Source organism: Triturus cristatus, chromosome 4_1, assembly GCF_964204655.1.
Source record: "Triturus cristatus chromosome 4_1, aTriCri1.1, whole genome shotgun sequence".
Taxonomy (NCBI): Eukaryota; Metazoa; Chordata; class Amphibia; order Caudata; family Salamandridae; genus Triturus; species Triturus cristatus.
Genome location: NC_140585.1, coordinates 91,770,274 through 91,788,167, shown reverse-complemented (window position 1 = coordinate 91,788,167; position 17,894 = coordinate 91,770,274). Strand labels below are relative to the sequence as shown.

Here is a 17,894-nt window from a genome sequence, read left to right as displayed (position 1 = left end):
GAAACCCCGAAGTCATAGGGTGTGTGCCCCTGCACCGCTGGGTCTAAAATACCCAGTACTTCAGTTTGGCGCCCAACTCGGGCCGATTTCAGCGGTACCAGTCCAAGCCAGAGGTTCGTGAGGAGCTTCGTGTGGAAATTCCGGAGGAAGGCCGCCACTTCATCGACCCCTGCATGTCGACGTGGTCCGAAAGTCTTTTCTGCGAGGTTCTCCGCGTCCCGACGGCTACGAAGGACTGCTGCCCTGATTAATCGACCTGTTTTGGACCCTTGACGAGTTTGAGAGAGCGAAACAATCGAGAGAGTCTTCTGGTGACGTCATCGATCAGCAATATTCAGTTAAGTATAAGTGGAGCGTCTCCCATTTGTTTTGGTATCCCTCGGGATCGTTTGATTTGATTTGGTAATTGGTGATTTGGTGTTTGCAAACCCCAAAGCCAGAGGACTCGTGTATTCACGAGAATATCGTAATCGATAATCCTTTGACGTTTGGATCTAGACTAGTGAGCGAAGATGCCTGGTTCTGGACTATTTGGTAGATTATTCTGTTTGGGTTGTGGAAAAGATTTCCAGCTGGAAGAATCATGTCCGGTTCCTCCGGTTGGAACTCCAACTTATGAGCTCTATGTGAAACATGGCGTAGGCCCCATTGCATATAACGAAGTGTGGATCCACTACACCAGGAAAGACGGTGTTTTAAAATGGCCCCAAAATGGTAGTTTTGATACCGATATTTTAGATAACCTGGAAATTAAATTGTTTAAGAAGAAAGCCCGGCCGGCGATGTTTGACTCTTTCCGCTTATGGCGAAAGGAAGCCAAACAGAAGGAAATTAAGCTAGCGAAAAAGAATAAGAGAGAGAGAGGTATGTCAGTAATGCAAGCAGCTGTACAATTTAAAGATAATGAAGAGGAGCAAATGAATGAGCAATTGCACAGGCAGCGTAAGTTAGGGATTGACAAATGTTACCCAGCTTTGCCACATTCTAAGCAGGATGAGTCAGAAGAAAAGGAGAAAGATCCCTTAATGTCGCATTTGTTGAGTTCGCCACCCCCGTATGCTCAAACTGCCACGGCGCCTCCCCAGCTTGTAAATATGCCACCTCCAGTGCATATACTGCAAGCCTTGCCGCAACCGCCAGTTGCTTTGCAACCAGTTCCTATTCCTGTAGCGCAGTCCTCTCAAGCGCCTCCGGTAGTGCTTCCAACTACCCCCGCACTTCCTGCGACTTTGCTTAATCCAGTAACTGCCTCCCCTAACGCTCTTCCTTCTACCACTCCAGTACCTGTCTCTACATCCTCTTTTCTTCCCTCTGTTTTCCCCCCTGTTCTCGCCTCAGCTTCTCCTTCAGCGCGACAGCGTTTAGCCAATGTGGTTACTACATTAATGTCGCCTCTCTTTGGGTCATCTGGTGCAACTCCTGGTGTACAGCGTAAGCAGTTGCGCAGCCAATTGCCTAACCCCGATGAGAAAAAGGTAATAGATCACATGGCGCGTAGATGGATCGTTTTTCCTTCACTGTATGATGTGGAATCGGTTGTTAACACTTTCCATCAATGGGATGCCCCGAAACAGAGATATGTATTCGAGAAAATGTGCGAAATTCTCTGTGAAGAATTGGAGGACAGTGGTAGAAATCCGAACCCGCAGGAATTGTGTAGAGTGAGGTTCGATTTTGGAACTGGTATAATTGTGGACCGCGAAGTAGATAAAGCAGTTGCGGTTGTATTGTCCTTAAGGAATGACGATTGCCAACAGTCATTGTTTGAACACGAGGTCCTTGTGGGGAAAAAGGCAAAAGCGCGACAATACCCTATGAGAGAAGTTCCCCCGGTATGGAAAGAAGCAGTTGCAGCTGTCGGCAATAACCCCGCTGTGCCAGCGCATTTCCAACGTGTTTGGGTGCATGTTCCATGGAAGCGCTCTGAGGTGTTAGCACTTAAGCAGACATTGCCTGATCCCCGTAAAAACCCAGCAGGTTATTATAAAGAGTTGTCACAGACGGCAGGGTCATGCATTATGAATCTGGCCGACATAGACATGTTGTTTGGTAATGTTGTTCCACAGCCTCTATGGGGATCAATTCGTAATGTAGATCACAATGCAGAACTAGGGGATACCTGGGCTAACATTGTTGCTGCTGATGCTAGACAAACGGGTGGTGCGAAACCAGAACCTTTAGTAGCTGAATTGCCTGGTAGAATCATCACGTATATGAAGACAATAATGCCTGCGATGCGCGTAAATTGGGACAAGTTATCTGCATGTAAGCAAAAGAAAGATGAGACAGTGTCAGACTTCTTTACTAGGTTTGAGGAAACGTTTATTGACCACAGTGGGCAGGATATGAGTACTGAGGGTGGCCAACGGTTGTTTGTGGATAAGTTTGTGCAGAATTTACTCCATGACCTGTGTAAAAAGTTGAAAGATTCAGAGAGTTCTTGGGCCGTTTCTTCTTCAGCGCAAATACTGGCTACTGCACAGTATTATGAGAACAGAGATAAAGACGAGAAAGATAGAACGGAGAAGAAAACGAAGGAACTAAAGACAAAGGTCCTTTTACAGCAGGCCTATCCACCACGTGGCGGCGGTAACAATTATAGACAACCCCAAGGTGTCTATCACCAACCCCAACAATTTCAGACTAATCAGCAAATGAATGGGTATTATCAACCACGTGTCCCTGTAGGTCCCAACCAATGTTCATACTGCAAAGAGGAAGGTCATTTTAAATATAGTTGTCCTAAATTAATGCAACGGAACGGTAATGCGTATGGCGCCAGAGGTAGAGGTGGTCAGCAAGCTCCTAGAGGCAGAGGGCGTGGAAGTGTTCCCCAAAACGCGCGTCCTCTTCCGCCCCAAAGCGCCATTAATAGTTTTGATCAGCAAGCTAATGCGACTAGTAATACGGCTCAGTATTACAATAATGATTATTATGCAGAAGATGGTGATGCAGAGAATAATGATTACTAGGATAGCCATAGACAGAGAGAGGGAGTTGTTTCAGTGCCAGTGGATCAGAGTGGACCGTATGTTGAGGTGACTACAGCAAATGTAACGGAGCCTTTTCTGCTAGACACTGGTGCTGCAAAGAGTTCAATCATGCATTCCAAACTCCCTGGCGCACCTTTGTCTGGCGATATAAATGTTTCAGTAGGTTTTTCTGGCGCCCCGGTTAGGAACCCGATTTCCAGTCCCATGTCACTTTCCGTTGGACCTTGCGAGCTGAAAGCGCCCCTGATCCTGACAACAGGTTGTGGTGAGAATTTGCTGGGATTAGATTTGTTGAAAAGATTGCACGCTACACTGTATTGTTCTCCTTCAGGAGTACAACTTACATTAGGCAAGCAAGTGGTTTCTCCAATGTATTTGTCTAAAAACACGATGCCACCTGAATTGTCATCCCTTCCGGATGCCCTTTGGGCTACTGGTCCCAATGATGTGGGCCTCTTGGAAATACCACCATATGTGGTGACTTTAAAGGCTAATGTCAGACTGCCACGTATTCCCCAGTACAAGATCTCTAATGAAGGCCAGAAAGCATTGTTAGACATTGTCAGCGACTTGATTAATAAGGGTGTGATTGAAGAGACAAGAGGCAACGTTTGCAATAGTCCGATTTTACCTGTCTTAAAACGAACGGACCCTTCACAGCCACCTGTTTACAGATTTGTGATTGATCTTAGAGAGGTTAATAAGATTGTTGTGCCTCAGTTTCCGGTTGTCCCTGATATAACTGCCTTGTTAACGATGATTCCAGCCTCTGCTGCATGGTTTTCAGTGATCGATTTAAAGAATGCTTTCTTTAGTATCCCAATTGCAGAAGAGAGCAGAGACATTTTTGGTTTTAGTCTGGGAGGCCGAAGCTTCCGCTTCAAACGCGCTCCCCAAGGCTACTGCGAGAGTCCATCCATATACAGTCAAGCTTTGAAAGCGCAGCTTGATGCACTTGTTTTACCTAGTGGCGCTATCCTGATCCAGTACGTGGACGATTTACTGATCGCTGCGGATACTGAAAAGATCTGTAAAGGAGCCACATTGTCACTGTTGCGCCATTTATCCGCTTACCATCACAAAGTGTCTCTCTCTAAGCTGCAATATTGTCGACAAGAAGTGACCTACTTAGGTCATCTCTTATCGAAGGAGGGAAGGAGACTGACCCCAGAAAGAATTCAAGCCATTGCACAGTTGAGTGTGCCAAAGACACAGAGAGAAGTGCGTGCTTTCTTGGGCATTACCTCATACTGTAGGCATTGGATCCCTAGTTTTTCTTTGTTGGCAAAACCTTTATTAGCATTAACATGCAAAGACACACCGAATCCTATCCCATGGTCTGAAGAGTGTCAGAAAAGTTTTGTGGAATTACGCAATGCGTTGTGTTCAGCTCCTGTGTTGGGCACTCCTGACTATAGCAAGCCTTTTACATTGTATGTTTACGAGAAAGATGGATGTGCGTTGTCAGTGTTAACACAGCCTTTTGGCGACAGACCGCGCCCATGCGCGTATTTTTCATCCACCTTGGACCCTGTAGCGAGGGCATTGCCAAGCTGTCTGAGAGCGACAGCTGCTGCAGCGATGTCTATCCGACAATCTGCTGGTCTGGTAATGGACAACACATTGATTGTCTTGGTTCCACACGCTGTAGACACATTATTAAATAGAACCAAGACACAACACTTGACTAGTGCGCGATTATCAGGGTATGAACTCACACTGTTAGCGAATCACATACACATAAAAAGATGCAATACGCTGAATCCAGCCACATTATTGCCGATTCCAGCAGACTCAGATGAGATTGAGCAACATGACTGTCTGTTCAGGACAGAAGAAGAGACGAAAGGGAGAGTAGATCTCAAAGATACTCCCCTGACTGAATGTGATGGCACTTTATGGGTAGATGGGTCCTGTTTCAAGCTCCCTAATGGTGACACGACTGCTGCATATGCTATCACGACTTTACATACGGTCGTGGAAACTGCACGAGTGCCACATAATTCGGCCCAAGCAGCAGAATTGATCGCCCTCACGAGAGCATGTGTGTTGTCTGAAGGAATGAGAGTGAACATATACACAGATAGCCAGTACGCCTTTGGCGTGGCTCATAATTTTGGGCGTTTGTGGAAAGAGCGTGGGTTCCTGACGTCGCATGGAGCTAAAATTCAGAATGGCAAGTTGGTGAATGATCTCCTTGAGTCACTGACCCTACCTTTGCAAGTTGCGATCATGAAATGCAGTGCGCATAGGAAAGTCACAGATGATGTTGGACGTGGGAATGCGTTTGCTGATGAGACCGCGAAAGAGACAGCACAGAATGTGAAGACTAGAATGTATGTTGCAGGCCCCGCAAGATGGGTTAATGATGTGGGAATGTGTGAGAACAAGAAGAGTTAAGCAAGTGGAGAGAGAGTATGGGTAAGTTGGATGAGAATGGTTGTTGGATTGACCTGACAGAACATAGACGATGGTTGTTGCCTGATGCATATGTGCTTCCAGTGGTTACTATGGCACATGGAATGGCACATATCAGTACGAAAGGTATCTGTAAGTTGTTGGCTCCAGTATGGCAGAATGTTGGGATTCCCAAGTGTGCAGAGAATGTGGTCAAGAATTGCATAGTATGCTTGAAGTACAACCCTGGTAGGGGAACCCCAACTCCGGCTGGTCACTTTGCACCCCCATCATGTCCATTCGAAGTTTTGCAGCTGGACTTTATTCACATGGAAAGATGCAACAACCTGAAATATGTATTGGTGGTTGTTTGTGCTTTTTCCAAATGGGTAGAGGCTTATCCTCTGAAAGATAACACTGCCCTATCCACAGCCAAAGCCCTTGTGAAGGAGTTTTTCCCCAGGTTTGGGATGCCGAGAATGGTATGGTGTGATAATGGAAGTGAGTTTGTGGGTAAAGTGATGAAGAATGTATGTGAAGGTTTAGGCATAAGGCAGAAATTCCACGCTGCAAATCACCCCCAATCAGCTGGACTAGTTGAACGCTACAATGGAGCCTTAAAGCTCAAGTTAGCCAAAATTCAGGCGAGCACTGGTCTTAAATGGCCTGACGCTCTGCCTCTAGCACTCTTGTCCACCAGAATGACGATACACTCACGAGTGGGACTTAGTCCTTATGAAGTAGTCTTTGGCCGCCCGGCCAACGTATGGGGTGTGCCAAGGCCTACGAAGTTCAGTGAAATAGAGCATCCAGTACTGCTCGATTACCTGTATGATTTGACTGTTAAACTGCGTGTTTTGCACCAACAGGTACATGATACTCTTCCCCAAGCCTCTGAACCTCCTGGACACCCCATCAACCCTGGCTCGTGGGTCCTGGTCTGGAATTTCCAGCGTAAGGGCAACGACGAACCTCGCTGGATCGGCCCCCATCTTGTTCTTCTTTCGACAAGATCAGCAGTGCGAGTGAAAGGGAAGAAGCACTGGATTCATGGTACTCACTGCAAGGTAGTTCCCTTGCCTCTGCCATATGACCAGTGGGTCAACGAGGGTATCGCCGACTCAGAGACAGACATTGTACCTCGCTTTGTACCATTCATTGACGCACGCCTAAAAGACACAGCTTCAGTCCAAGAGAGTGACAATATTCTGCAGGAAGCTGTGCCGCCATCAAATCGACTGGACACCACTGAGCCTGAACTTTTGTTTCAAGACCAAACAGCACCTGGCCGTCTCCGCTATAACTTGAGACCTAGGCCCATGGACAAATAAAGATTTCCTCATTATTTCCCTTTTGACATTTTTTGCTCTCCCATCTGAAGGACTTTCTTGATTTTTGTTTTTCGAACCACCATCCGGGTTCTGCCGCAGGGTCGCGGTGCCAAGACTTTGGGGTACAGGCCGAAGACGCTAGGTCAACGGTTCTGGTTGGTCTAGGGCGTTTCCCTGGACTGACAGGCGTACTCCTTAGCAGAAGAAACTCATCCACCGCGAGCGGCCCGAGTAGAGGATGGAGTTTTGTAGGATGGAGAGACCGATTGAGGAAATGAACTCTCAAACAAGGATGTGTAGAATTGTAAAAAGTAAATGTTTTGTCTTTTTGTGCTTTGTTACACTGTGTAGTATCATGATGTTTATTGTAGGATGTGTGTTTTTCTCTGCTCCAAAACCCATTGCACCCACTCAACAGCCTATATCTCTTTCTACTGCCTCCTCTCACTCTTTTCACCCTTTGCCTGAGCACGAACAGACCCGACGATCAGAGTTCGTAAATAACTCGTTTATCCAACTCTTGCACCAGCACCAACTGGTAATGAATACGACCAATTGCTGGGTCTGTGGGTTAATGCCCCATACCACTAACAAGGGTATTCCCTACCTGGTGCTACCGTACAGTTACAATGGATCGTCATGGGCATTCCAAACCATGTTTCTCTACGCCCTAGATACATACTCCCCTCGCCCACCGCGTTCCATCAGACCCATCACCAATAATAAGGCTTTGATGAAAGGAGTTGCCGATATGAGTAGGGACATTAATGCATACTCGTCCATTCCCAAAGAAGAGCTGAGACCTTATGTAGGATGGAACGCGACGGGGTATAGTATTAGTCTGGGTGAAAGACAGCGAAAAATCTCATCTCCAATCTGGGTCGTACCCCACATGGGTCGGTTCTGCTTACAGGGTAATGGTCAGAACCCTAGGGCTCAACTGGGAAGAAGTGACTGTACTGAAACGTACACTTTCCCGTCACAGTTTTCCCCTGCGTTTTTGGCTGCTAAGGGCACATATTTCATCTGTCATGACCGAGCATATACATGGTTGCCCCCTGATTTCTCGGGCACATGTTATATTGCGAACTTGCTACCGCCGACATTTACTGCCGCCTCTGACTATCACAAGACCAGAGTTGTGAGAGGTGTGATTAGTAAGGAGGACACTGCCGGTCAGGAAGCAGGAGACTTTTTCCTGGGTTTCCTGCCGTTTTGGGGACCTATGGTCAATAGTAGGAACCTGAGACAGCTGACTCGTGTGGTTGAATCCACCGTCAATGTAACGGCTGGTGCCCTTAGTAATTTGACAGCTGAGCTCCAAGCGGATCGCCTTATGACTTTGCAGAACCGCATGGTCCTAGACGTTATTCTTGCAGACCGCGGTGGGGTATGCAAGGTCATCCAATCCAGTTGCTGCATTTTCATACCAGATAATGCTCCAACAGTGTATCAAGCCATCTCCAAACTCCATAAAATATCTGAAGCCATACACGTGGATAAGGGAGATTGGTCACTGATGGGATGGTTCTGGGAATTGATATCTGCCTGGGGTTGGAAAGTTCTGATGGTCATTGGAATGATCTTAGCCATTCTTTTCCTGTTCTGTCTATGCATACAGTGTGCTCCTGCGATATGTGGCCTCTGTGCTACCTTATGTGTAAGGAAACCTGTATCGAGGGACGAGCTAAGTAATAGGATGATGCTACAGCAACATCTCCATGACTTCGTGAACATTGACCTAGACTCGGATTAAGATGAGTATAGTGATTGCCTATGTAAGGGCAAAAGGAGGGTCTGTCGTACTTTGGTATTCGGAACCGCGTAGGGGACAGGGCCCTACCTCTGTCTATTTTGGTATTAGCGAACCGCAAATGGTAAATGCGGCACGTACGAGTGCTTTATGTGCCGTTCTAGCTACGAATGCACTGTGTACACGTATTCTGCTCAACTACGCGGGTTCCATTTTGGAAGCAGTGGCCATCTTGTCATTGCCCTCACATAGGCTATGATGGAGTTAATACGGGCCTCACAGTACACGGGCTTTCCCTCTGACTTCTCTGTGACCTGGGCAGCTGGCTCTGCTGCCCCGGGTCAAACCGGTCTCACGAGCTCCCCTTCCTCCTTCCACCTGTGATTCGTATCAGGGCTTGACCCGTCATAAAACCCTTTCATTCTACACAATCCCCCGGCTAATCTCTTCCACACCTGCTTGTTCTTGCTTTATGACTTGTTTCCCAAAACAGGAGATGCTCATATTTATTGGGGGGTCTATTTACTTCAAACATGGGATCTGAACCTTCCTGTGTAAATCATTGTGGGCTGGCCGAACTGGAATGTGGGATGGTCATCATGACTCTGCTTTTTCGTTTGTAATGTATGCCTTTATATGACCATATCGTAAACCAAGGAATGTATGCCTGGAGCATGATATTTTGTACTTAAGGAGAAGTCCGTTCCTATGATTTTCAGCAGTCTCCTGAGAACATACACGCTGTTGTACTTCTAGGATACCTGTCATTGGTCTGCAGCCAATAAACGATTCTTTGACTTCACCCAGAAGACTCTGTGTTTCTGTAGGTCCGGAACAGGGTGAAACCCCGAAGTCATAGGGTGTGTGCCCCTGCACCGCTGGGTCTAAAATACCCAGTACTTCAGAAGTGTAACTATGTAGGTTGGAGTGTAATTATATGTAGTGGAATTATCTGGAGTTGAATTGTGTTGCGTGGAGCATAATGTTGCATGCAGTTTTAGTAAGTGAAGTGGAATTATGTGTCATGGAGCGGAGTAGAAATTTTTGAAGTTGAATTTGATGTATTATAATTATGTGGCATGACGTGGAGTTCAATTGCATGGTGTAGAGTTATGGGATGTTGAAATGTGATGTATCGTGGAATTATATGATGTGCATTTGTGTGTTATGGAATTGCATGGCAGTTAATTGTGTGGCAGTGTTTTGAATTATGTGGAGTTGAATGCTTGTTGTCATCATAAGCCATCTGCGTGCGGGACTCAGTCTGCATCATTTGGCTATATTGTCCAGTGATCTAAGTGGGCCTTAGATTGCTTTGGAATGGGCTTGCAAAAAAACTTGATTAATTTATTAACTGTGAACACCCCCGCTTGTGGGGCCAAAACAAACATGTGGAAATCTTTGCGCCCAAGGTTAACAAGTTAACCCGAAGGTATTAGACTGCGTCAGATGAGCAGCAGTTGCATTATAAAAGGAAAAAAATGTGTAGGCACAAAACCCGCCGTAGACACACACAAGGTACACAGGCATATACAGAGGGGCAAGGTACACACATATACAGAATGCACACCAACTGAATGCACACATATTACATATGTTCCTACATAAGAAGCACATAATGTTCCCCCACACATGCAATACTCACAAACACAACGCACTTAGGAGCAGCAGGCCCTGTGTGTGGGGAGCTGGCTTAGAAGCTCTACATGCGCCGCGGTGCTGCATGTCAATTTTATATAGCGAAAGCTTGACCTAAAGATTTTACTGTGCTCCATATGAAAACCAATTGTATATCGCTTTATATAAACTCCAGATGTATTACAAAAGGAAATGTAACATCCAGCATGTTATTTTAGATATGGCCTTGAGTGTCATTGATGAAACAAAAAGACAGCTCACACCTTTGATAACAGCTCTGTGGCCTAAAAATAAGGATCAAATGGCCCTATTCCAAATGGCAAATTTGATTGTAAACATAGGTTCAGAACTGAATTTACAGATTATTAGAAAAGCGATTTCTGACAGGCATAAATGGATTTACTACTGGAGATTTACCAGAGAACTTTATAATAATTAATCACTCATAAGGGGTGGGAAATCTGCATTCCAGGGTGGTCTGCCTTGGAAGTTTGCATATTTCTGGGCAACCTCAGACTTCCCTCAGACCTCCTCCCACCCTGCAAACATGTACTCCAGCAAATGGCTGGAGCAACTGCCCTTCCAGGTTGGGAAGGTAATCACTCGCTTTCAGATTTGGCAGGGTTGCAATGCAAGATCTTATTCAATGGGGGAATTTTTTTCACTTTGTAGATAAAAGAAACGTGCATATGCATTCTGATTTGTGGGAAACTCAGCTCAGAGGTAATAGACAGCTTTACAAAAAGTTGCATGACCTTTCCAAAAGTACACCTGGAACCCTGCGCCTGCCACCGTCTTTATTTTGCCCGTCATAAATTTTGACTCCGTAACTATATGCCATGATCTTCCACAGCCAACCCGAGGAACACATTCTGTACTTTTAAACCAGGCTATTGAAAACCTTTTTTTCTGTTCCTATGCCTTGTTTTTGCTACTGTGTTATGCACTCTCAGTACCAAAGCGCAGCTCCCTATAGGCAGGTTCAGTATGATGATGTTGAAAAATATATAAACCATCATTTAATATTTCTTTTGGTGATAGAAGGTACATAGGGCATTTTAGGAAAACATGAAAAGTGACATTGTGAGAGTTCTGAATTATTATGTTAAGTGCTTGTTAGACACTGTGACCACATACATCAGAAACAGCTGCTGCTCGGTCCTAGACCAGATGGGTAAAGATGCACAATTAACTGATTAGGGAACAGGTAACTCATTAAAAGAGCCCAAAAGACATCTGCGAAAATAATTCTCTTATTTAATTTGCAAGGATGACATCGCGCCAAAGGTGTGGTGAGTTGGCTTTAAAGCACTGTACACGCCACAGTGCTGCAAATCAATTTTACATAGTGTGGACTTAACCTAATATTACAGCGCTTAATCTCAAAATCAAGTGTATTAGAAAAGGATATGTTAGCGTGAACTTAACCTACAGATATTACAGCACTTCATATGGAAACCAATTGTATAGCGCTTTATACAAGTACCACTTGTATTACGAAACGTCATTTTTTGCAAATGAATTACGACGCGCTGAAGGTGTGGGGAGTTGGCTGTGAAGTTCTGTGCGTGCTGCGGAGCTGTTTGTCAATTTTATATACCGTGAACTTAACCTAAAGATTTCCTGGGTATTGAAAACAAACATATAGAAAATTTCGGGGCAAAGGCGTGTGGAGATAACTTCGAAGCTGTGCACACACCGCAGAGCTGCGTGTCTATTTCATATATTAGAAAAGGACATGTATTTTTGGCACGTCAAAAACATCGCACCGAAAGTGAGGGGAGCTAACTTCAAAGCTCTGCTGCGCTGCCCCGTGCTCATTTTATATAGCGTGCATTTTAAAACAAACTGTAACAAAACAGTGGCACAGAAACAAGTACATTCACAAAACAAACACTTATAGACTGCTAATAACAAAAGAGTGCAGTTTTGAGAATTATTCACGTGTAACAGCCTGAGGGAGCCCCATGATTGATTGGAGGGGGGGAGACAGAAGACAGAGTGGGGTGGAGGAGCGAGCGAAGAGAGAGACACGAGAGGGAAAGCAAAACCAGCGCGGCGCTCGTGAAATGGCACCGTGCTGAAACTAGATCGTGATCCTGCTATCTTTATAATGCACAGTACCATAACTTCACAGCAGTGCTACTGTAATTACAGCAAAGTACTGGCATCCCCTAGCTGAGCTCCCGTACCCATGACTTCGAACCCTAAGATGCAAATGGCTAATGTCACACATTAGACACGTCTTAATAGAGCTGCAATATTATAACGGCACAGTACCTGCGCTTCTCAGCAGTGCTGTTCTACTTATATTGCAGACTGTACATGGACCGAAAAATTAACACAAAGACGCTCAAGAAGCACTTCACAGCACTAACGCTGCTCTTCTGTGGGAGGAGTGTCTTACTTGTTTGCACCCGGAGGCTCGGGACGACCAAACCTCGTGCGCATGCTTTTGATATTAAGCATGCGCACAAACAAGGGGAGCTGCAAATGGGGGCATGATTTAGAGGCAGCCAAGCTCACGGCCATGTTTGAATGGAATGTGAGTTGATACGCAGAATGCCTCGGATGCTTTAACAATTTAAAAATGAAGGAGTGCGTCGCGCTTAATAATTAAAAGTGAAGGCGGTTGTGACAATTGGAAATAAAAGTGATTGTGGGATAAGTGACTGCGGCTGTCGTGTTTAGATGTAGAAAAGAAGGCAGGCTCAGACTTAGTGTTTTAAACTAAAGGCTGCCCTCACGCTCAATATTTAAAAGTGAAAGCAGGCGCCGTGAGGAATATTTGAAATTTACAAATCACCAGGTGCCCAGTGGGTGTGCCTTTTAAGCATGCTGCCTGTACACAGAGCGCGCTGTAGCAGCAGCAGCTTTCACAAGAGGAACAAGCCCAATCCCTCCTAAAACCAAGCCCAAAACTAACTACCATCCTACCAAAAAGAAGCCCAAATGACGATCTACTGCGAAGTAGTGCTCAGTAAACATGCAGTAAAGGGGCCAATAGCCGTGGAAGGAGACATGGCCGTCATAAGGCGGGACTAGTAGCCTCTAAACTAATCAGAAGTCAGCATTTAGAAAGGAAAAAGCCACAAGCCAATGAGAAAGTGGGCGGGGGAGTGGGCAGGGCTTCCCTCACCTATAGTGTATACTGCATGTCTCGCAAAGCGAGCAGCGCATGCGCTGCACCGCTAGGCGAGACCTAAAAAGGAAATGTACTAAACAACCCAAGATATATACAAAATTTTCCTTCTTGAAAGACCCAGGATTAGCAATTTATTCTAAGACTGGATGTATAGAGGGTCTGCAAACTCCTCTCCTACTCGGGGCAGCCATTTATGCTCGCTCCGATAGTCACACAAATGACACATCACTGCTTATAGGGGGGAGCAGTTGCACCACACCAGACGATCCACCAGTAACAAAAACACCGCCAGCAATGAGGAGTCTGATAACATCACCGCTAAAGGTAGACCAAGGAGCCATTAGAAGAGACCATCAAAGCCCGGCTAACAAACGTGACACGGATACAGATGTCCGCACAAGAGAGATTACATCAAAAATGGGCGAACCCGCTGAGGCAGCTAACTCCCTAAATTCCATCTTTAAGGAGGAGCCACACCCAACTGAAATTAACAAATTGCACCAGGAAAGTCAGGACAGCCAGGAGAACCAGAATCAGAACCTGCGAAGCCCACTCAAGATAGAGGGCAGCAAGGGTGGAAACAGCGGGAACAGCCAAGACGTGTTACCTTACCAAATAAATAGCAATACCCCAAAGGGGCAACAATTCAATTTCATAACCCGAGACAGTCTGGGCACCAAGCAAGAAATAACGTCAGAAGAACAACTTCAACAACTTCAACTGACTAACATCATTACTACACAAATAGAGCCTCCAATTAGAACAAAAACAGATTACGGGGGGCAAATAAGTGCCCAGAGTGGGACAATCGACCTCAAATCAAAAATGCGTCGCACTCTATCCCATTATAGTGATTTCAACTCCACGACCAGCTTCGCGGAAAATGACATGACATTTATAGCCACACAGGAATGGGAAGATCTAATCGCCTCTTACAACCTCAGACCAGAGCACAATACTCTATTTGAAGAACCAAACACCTTACTAAGCCAGGGGAATAGCAATAGCACGGTAAATCCACTATCTGAAATTCCATGGCTTACAATTATAAACACTCTGCAAACATCAGCTAAAGCACTAGAGTTCCAATCGCAAAAAATGGACACACAGCTTACTCTCCTACAATCAATAGCTATTTCAATACTAGGCATTGAGGAGAAGATATCTGAACTAAATGGTCTCATAAAAAGGGGCCAGGAAGCGACTTACACGATTAAATCACTGTTTCAACCATGCTCAGGTTTTTGATCTATTCAGTTTATGGCCCTAACCTCGACGATTCTGAGCTTTTTAATTATCTCAATCACGAACTCGCCCTGTGCAGTTTGCCTATCATTTTCTGTTGGGATTTAAACATTCATATTGACGCTGTCCTCAACATTAGACAAAATTTAAAGTATAAAGGTTTAAAGCCACGGTCCTTCAAGGCTCTACGATCTATGGTTTTAGACAATGCCTTATCTGATGCTTGGCACACTCTCCATCCAGATGAGTATGGCTATACCTTCTTTTCTGTTCCCCACAAGAAACATGTTCGGATTGATTATTTTTTTCTATCTCAGTTCTTTTTGGGAAAAATTGCGGTTGAAATTCTACCTAGGCTGTTGTCGGATCACAATCCCCTCTGTTTAAAATTTTGTATCCCATCAACCGAACAAGGGTACAGACCAATCTGGACCTTTCAACGGAATTTACTTTTACAACCAGATTATTTTCAATTTATGTCTAAAGTTATTCGGGATTTTTTTGAATTTAATAATCAATCAGCCTCAGTCCCAGTAGTTTGGGACACATTTAAATCTGTGGTACGGGGAGAGACACTAAAATATTCTAATTTTCAATCAAAGGAAAAGCGTAACAAATTCAAAAGGGATTGTGACATGGTTTTATCTGCAGAGACTCGGCTAGCTGAATGTATTAAACTTAATCGTGACATAGAGGAATCCCAATTGGATCTATCAATTAAACGTAGCTTTGTTTATACTCATATTGCTGATCAAGTAGCTCTACTCCATAATCAACATCGCATTGAAAGCTACGAACTGAGTGAACAAACGAGGAAAATCTTAGCAATCAGACTACGTCAAAAAGCTACTGTTAATGAGATTCTCAAAATTCAAGATCTTCATGGAGTTTTTAAAACCTCTAAAGAAGACATACTCGCCGCTTTCAATGAATTTTACCAATTGCTTTATCACCAATCGGATAGTGTTCCGGATCTCGATATAAAACAATATCTTGAAAAGATCCAAATTACAGGAATGTCATTAGAACATGCGGAGTGCCTCAGTACCCCAGTTACTTGGGACGAGATTGAACTCGCTATTACAGGCCTGGCGACTGGGAAAGCTATGGGCCCTGACTCTATTCCTCTAGAATTTTACCGAGTATTTAGAGGTATCTTAAAACCAGAATTAATGAAGATTTTTTCTTCAGCCTTCGCTGGTAATCCACCTCCCTCATGGTCCATCGCAACCATTGTAATTTTCTTAAAAAAAGGTAAGAATAGCGAAGAATTAGGCTCATATCGCCCTATCTCCCTGATTCCCACCGATAGTAAAATTTACTCAAAGATATTAGCTAACAGATTGAATTCATTCATGCCTACTCTCGTCTCTATTAGACAACATGGTTTTATTCTGAAAAGAGACACTACAGATCACGTTAGAAAAATAATTGCCTTATTAGACTGGGCTCAGACATCTGAATCTCCTGTCGCGGTGGCCCTGTTGGACGCAGAAAAAGCGTTCGACAGGGTCTCCTGGGAGTTTCTCTGGTCTACCATGTTCTGGATGGGCTTCCCTATTTCATATATTAATGCAGTCAAAGCCCTCTATGTCCAGCCTAAAGCTACCATCAGATTAACCAACTCTGTCTCGAAGGGCTTTCCGATAACAAGAGGGACTAGACAAGGTTGTCCTTGTTCTCCCTTGTTGTTTGCCCTTTATTTAGAACCGTATCTCCGTAACTTATCCCTCGCGACAGAAATTATACCTGTCAAAATTAATACCCATTCATTTAAAACTTTTGCCTATGCAGACGATGTCGCCATCACCACTGTCGATATTGGTCGTGCATTACCAAAAATTATATCTCTGGCAGAAGAATTCGGCTCGTTATCTGGCTACAAATTAAATGTCGCCAAAACCCAATTGATCCATTCTGGCTTCGGTCGACCTAAAGAAATGGTCTTCAATTTAGAAGCCCAATATTTGGGGATAACGATTTCATCCAAAGTGGATGATATTGTACACTTAAATATTGAGCCCGTCTTGAATTCATCTAATAAAACCTTAGAGAGACTCAGTAATCTCCATTTCTCTCTTTTTGGCCGCGTTAATATCATTAAAATGTTAATTTTACCAAAATTTTGGTATTTATTTCGTACCATACCGCTTTTGTTTCAGGCACACTATTTCACAAGAATTGATAGAATGATATCTAGATTCTTGTGGGGGTATCATCGCTCTCGTCGCGCGTTGAAATGGTGTTTTTTGCCAAGGCTGAAAGGGGGGTGGGGTGTACCTAATTTTCATCTGTATTATTGGGTCATTTGCTTAAGATCTATGAGGCTACTCCTCTTCACGGACACTATTACTGAGGAATCTATTTATCCTTCAGTTTATGAATTACTTTTAGGTAAGGCCGCCCCACAATGCTTAGTTAAAATCATTGAACCCAGCTACTACAAAAAGACCAAATTTAAGATTATTTTCGCTTGTTTTACAATTTGGCGACAATTTAGGAATAAAATTTTACGCCTAGCTGAAATCACTTATTATTCTCCAATTATTAATAACCCAGCCCTGCCTCTGATATTCCATGATCAAATTATCAGAATTTGGTTTCTCTCTGGAATACAGACTTTAGGTGATCTATATGAAAAAGCTCAATTTCTCTCATTTTCGGTTCTTCGAGCTAAATATTGCTTACCACAGCATCACTTCTTCAAGTATCTCCAGATTCGTAGCTTTTTAGAATCAAAAGGACTTCTCATTAACTCATCTATGCATCGTCATAAGATCTTAGAAACTATTAAGAAAACAAAAAAACTAGGTACAATCTATCAAATGATCATTAATCATTCCGAGGATGATTTACTCTCTATAGAGAGTAAATGGCAAAGGAGGCTAGATATACTAAAGGTCGATATAGGTAGATCCATCGAGATATCCATGAAGGTACTTTTCAATGGATCCCTTCAAAGCCAGCATTATATGTCTGTCTTCGATCTTTATTATTCCCCGGCTAAGCTCGCCAAGTGGAAGGTCAGCGGCGATTCTAGATGCAACCGCTGTAATGAGGTGGATGCGGACTCTATCCATATGTTTTTCAAATGCGAAAAATTACTTCGTTATATCACAGATATAGAATTTTTTATTAATAATAATCTACGGATTCTCGTAAAACTTTCTCCTGAGTTGGTAATTTTTGGTGTTCAAGTAGATCAACTTGGGAAAAGACCTTTCCCTGAAGATGCATTTTTGTTCATCTGCATGTCCGTTTTCCGTTTTTGTATCACTTCTCGATGGATTGACAAGGAACCTCCGACCTTTCATCATGGGCAATGCAAGCTAATCTCTATTTATCATTTAGAATTGGCCATGTATAAACTTAAGGGGATAAGGAAAAAAAAA

At 44.1% G+C, this 17,894-nt stretch overlaps 1 protein-coding gene across 5 annotated transcripts in view; it reads right to left on the bottom strand.

The window, feature by feature from the left end:
* Positions 1-17,894, bottom strand: part of LOC146839631 (uncharacterized) — a 606,426-nt gene that overhangs the window by 557,534 nt on the left and 30,998 nt on the right. For 2 of the 5 annotated variants that reach the window (XM_085651722.1, XM_085651725.1), the window contains exon 1: positions 12,393-12,555. The exons of the other annotated variants lie outside the window; for them this stretch is intronic. The gene's annotated coding sequence lies outside the window, so the exon portion shown is untranslated. Of the gene's footprint in view, positions 1-12,392; positions 12,556-17,894 lie in introns of those variants that run through there. 5 annotated transcript variants of the gene reach the window in all.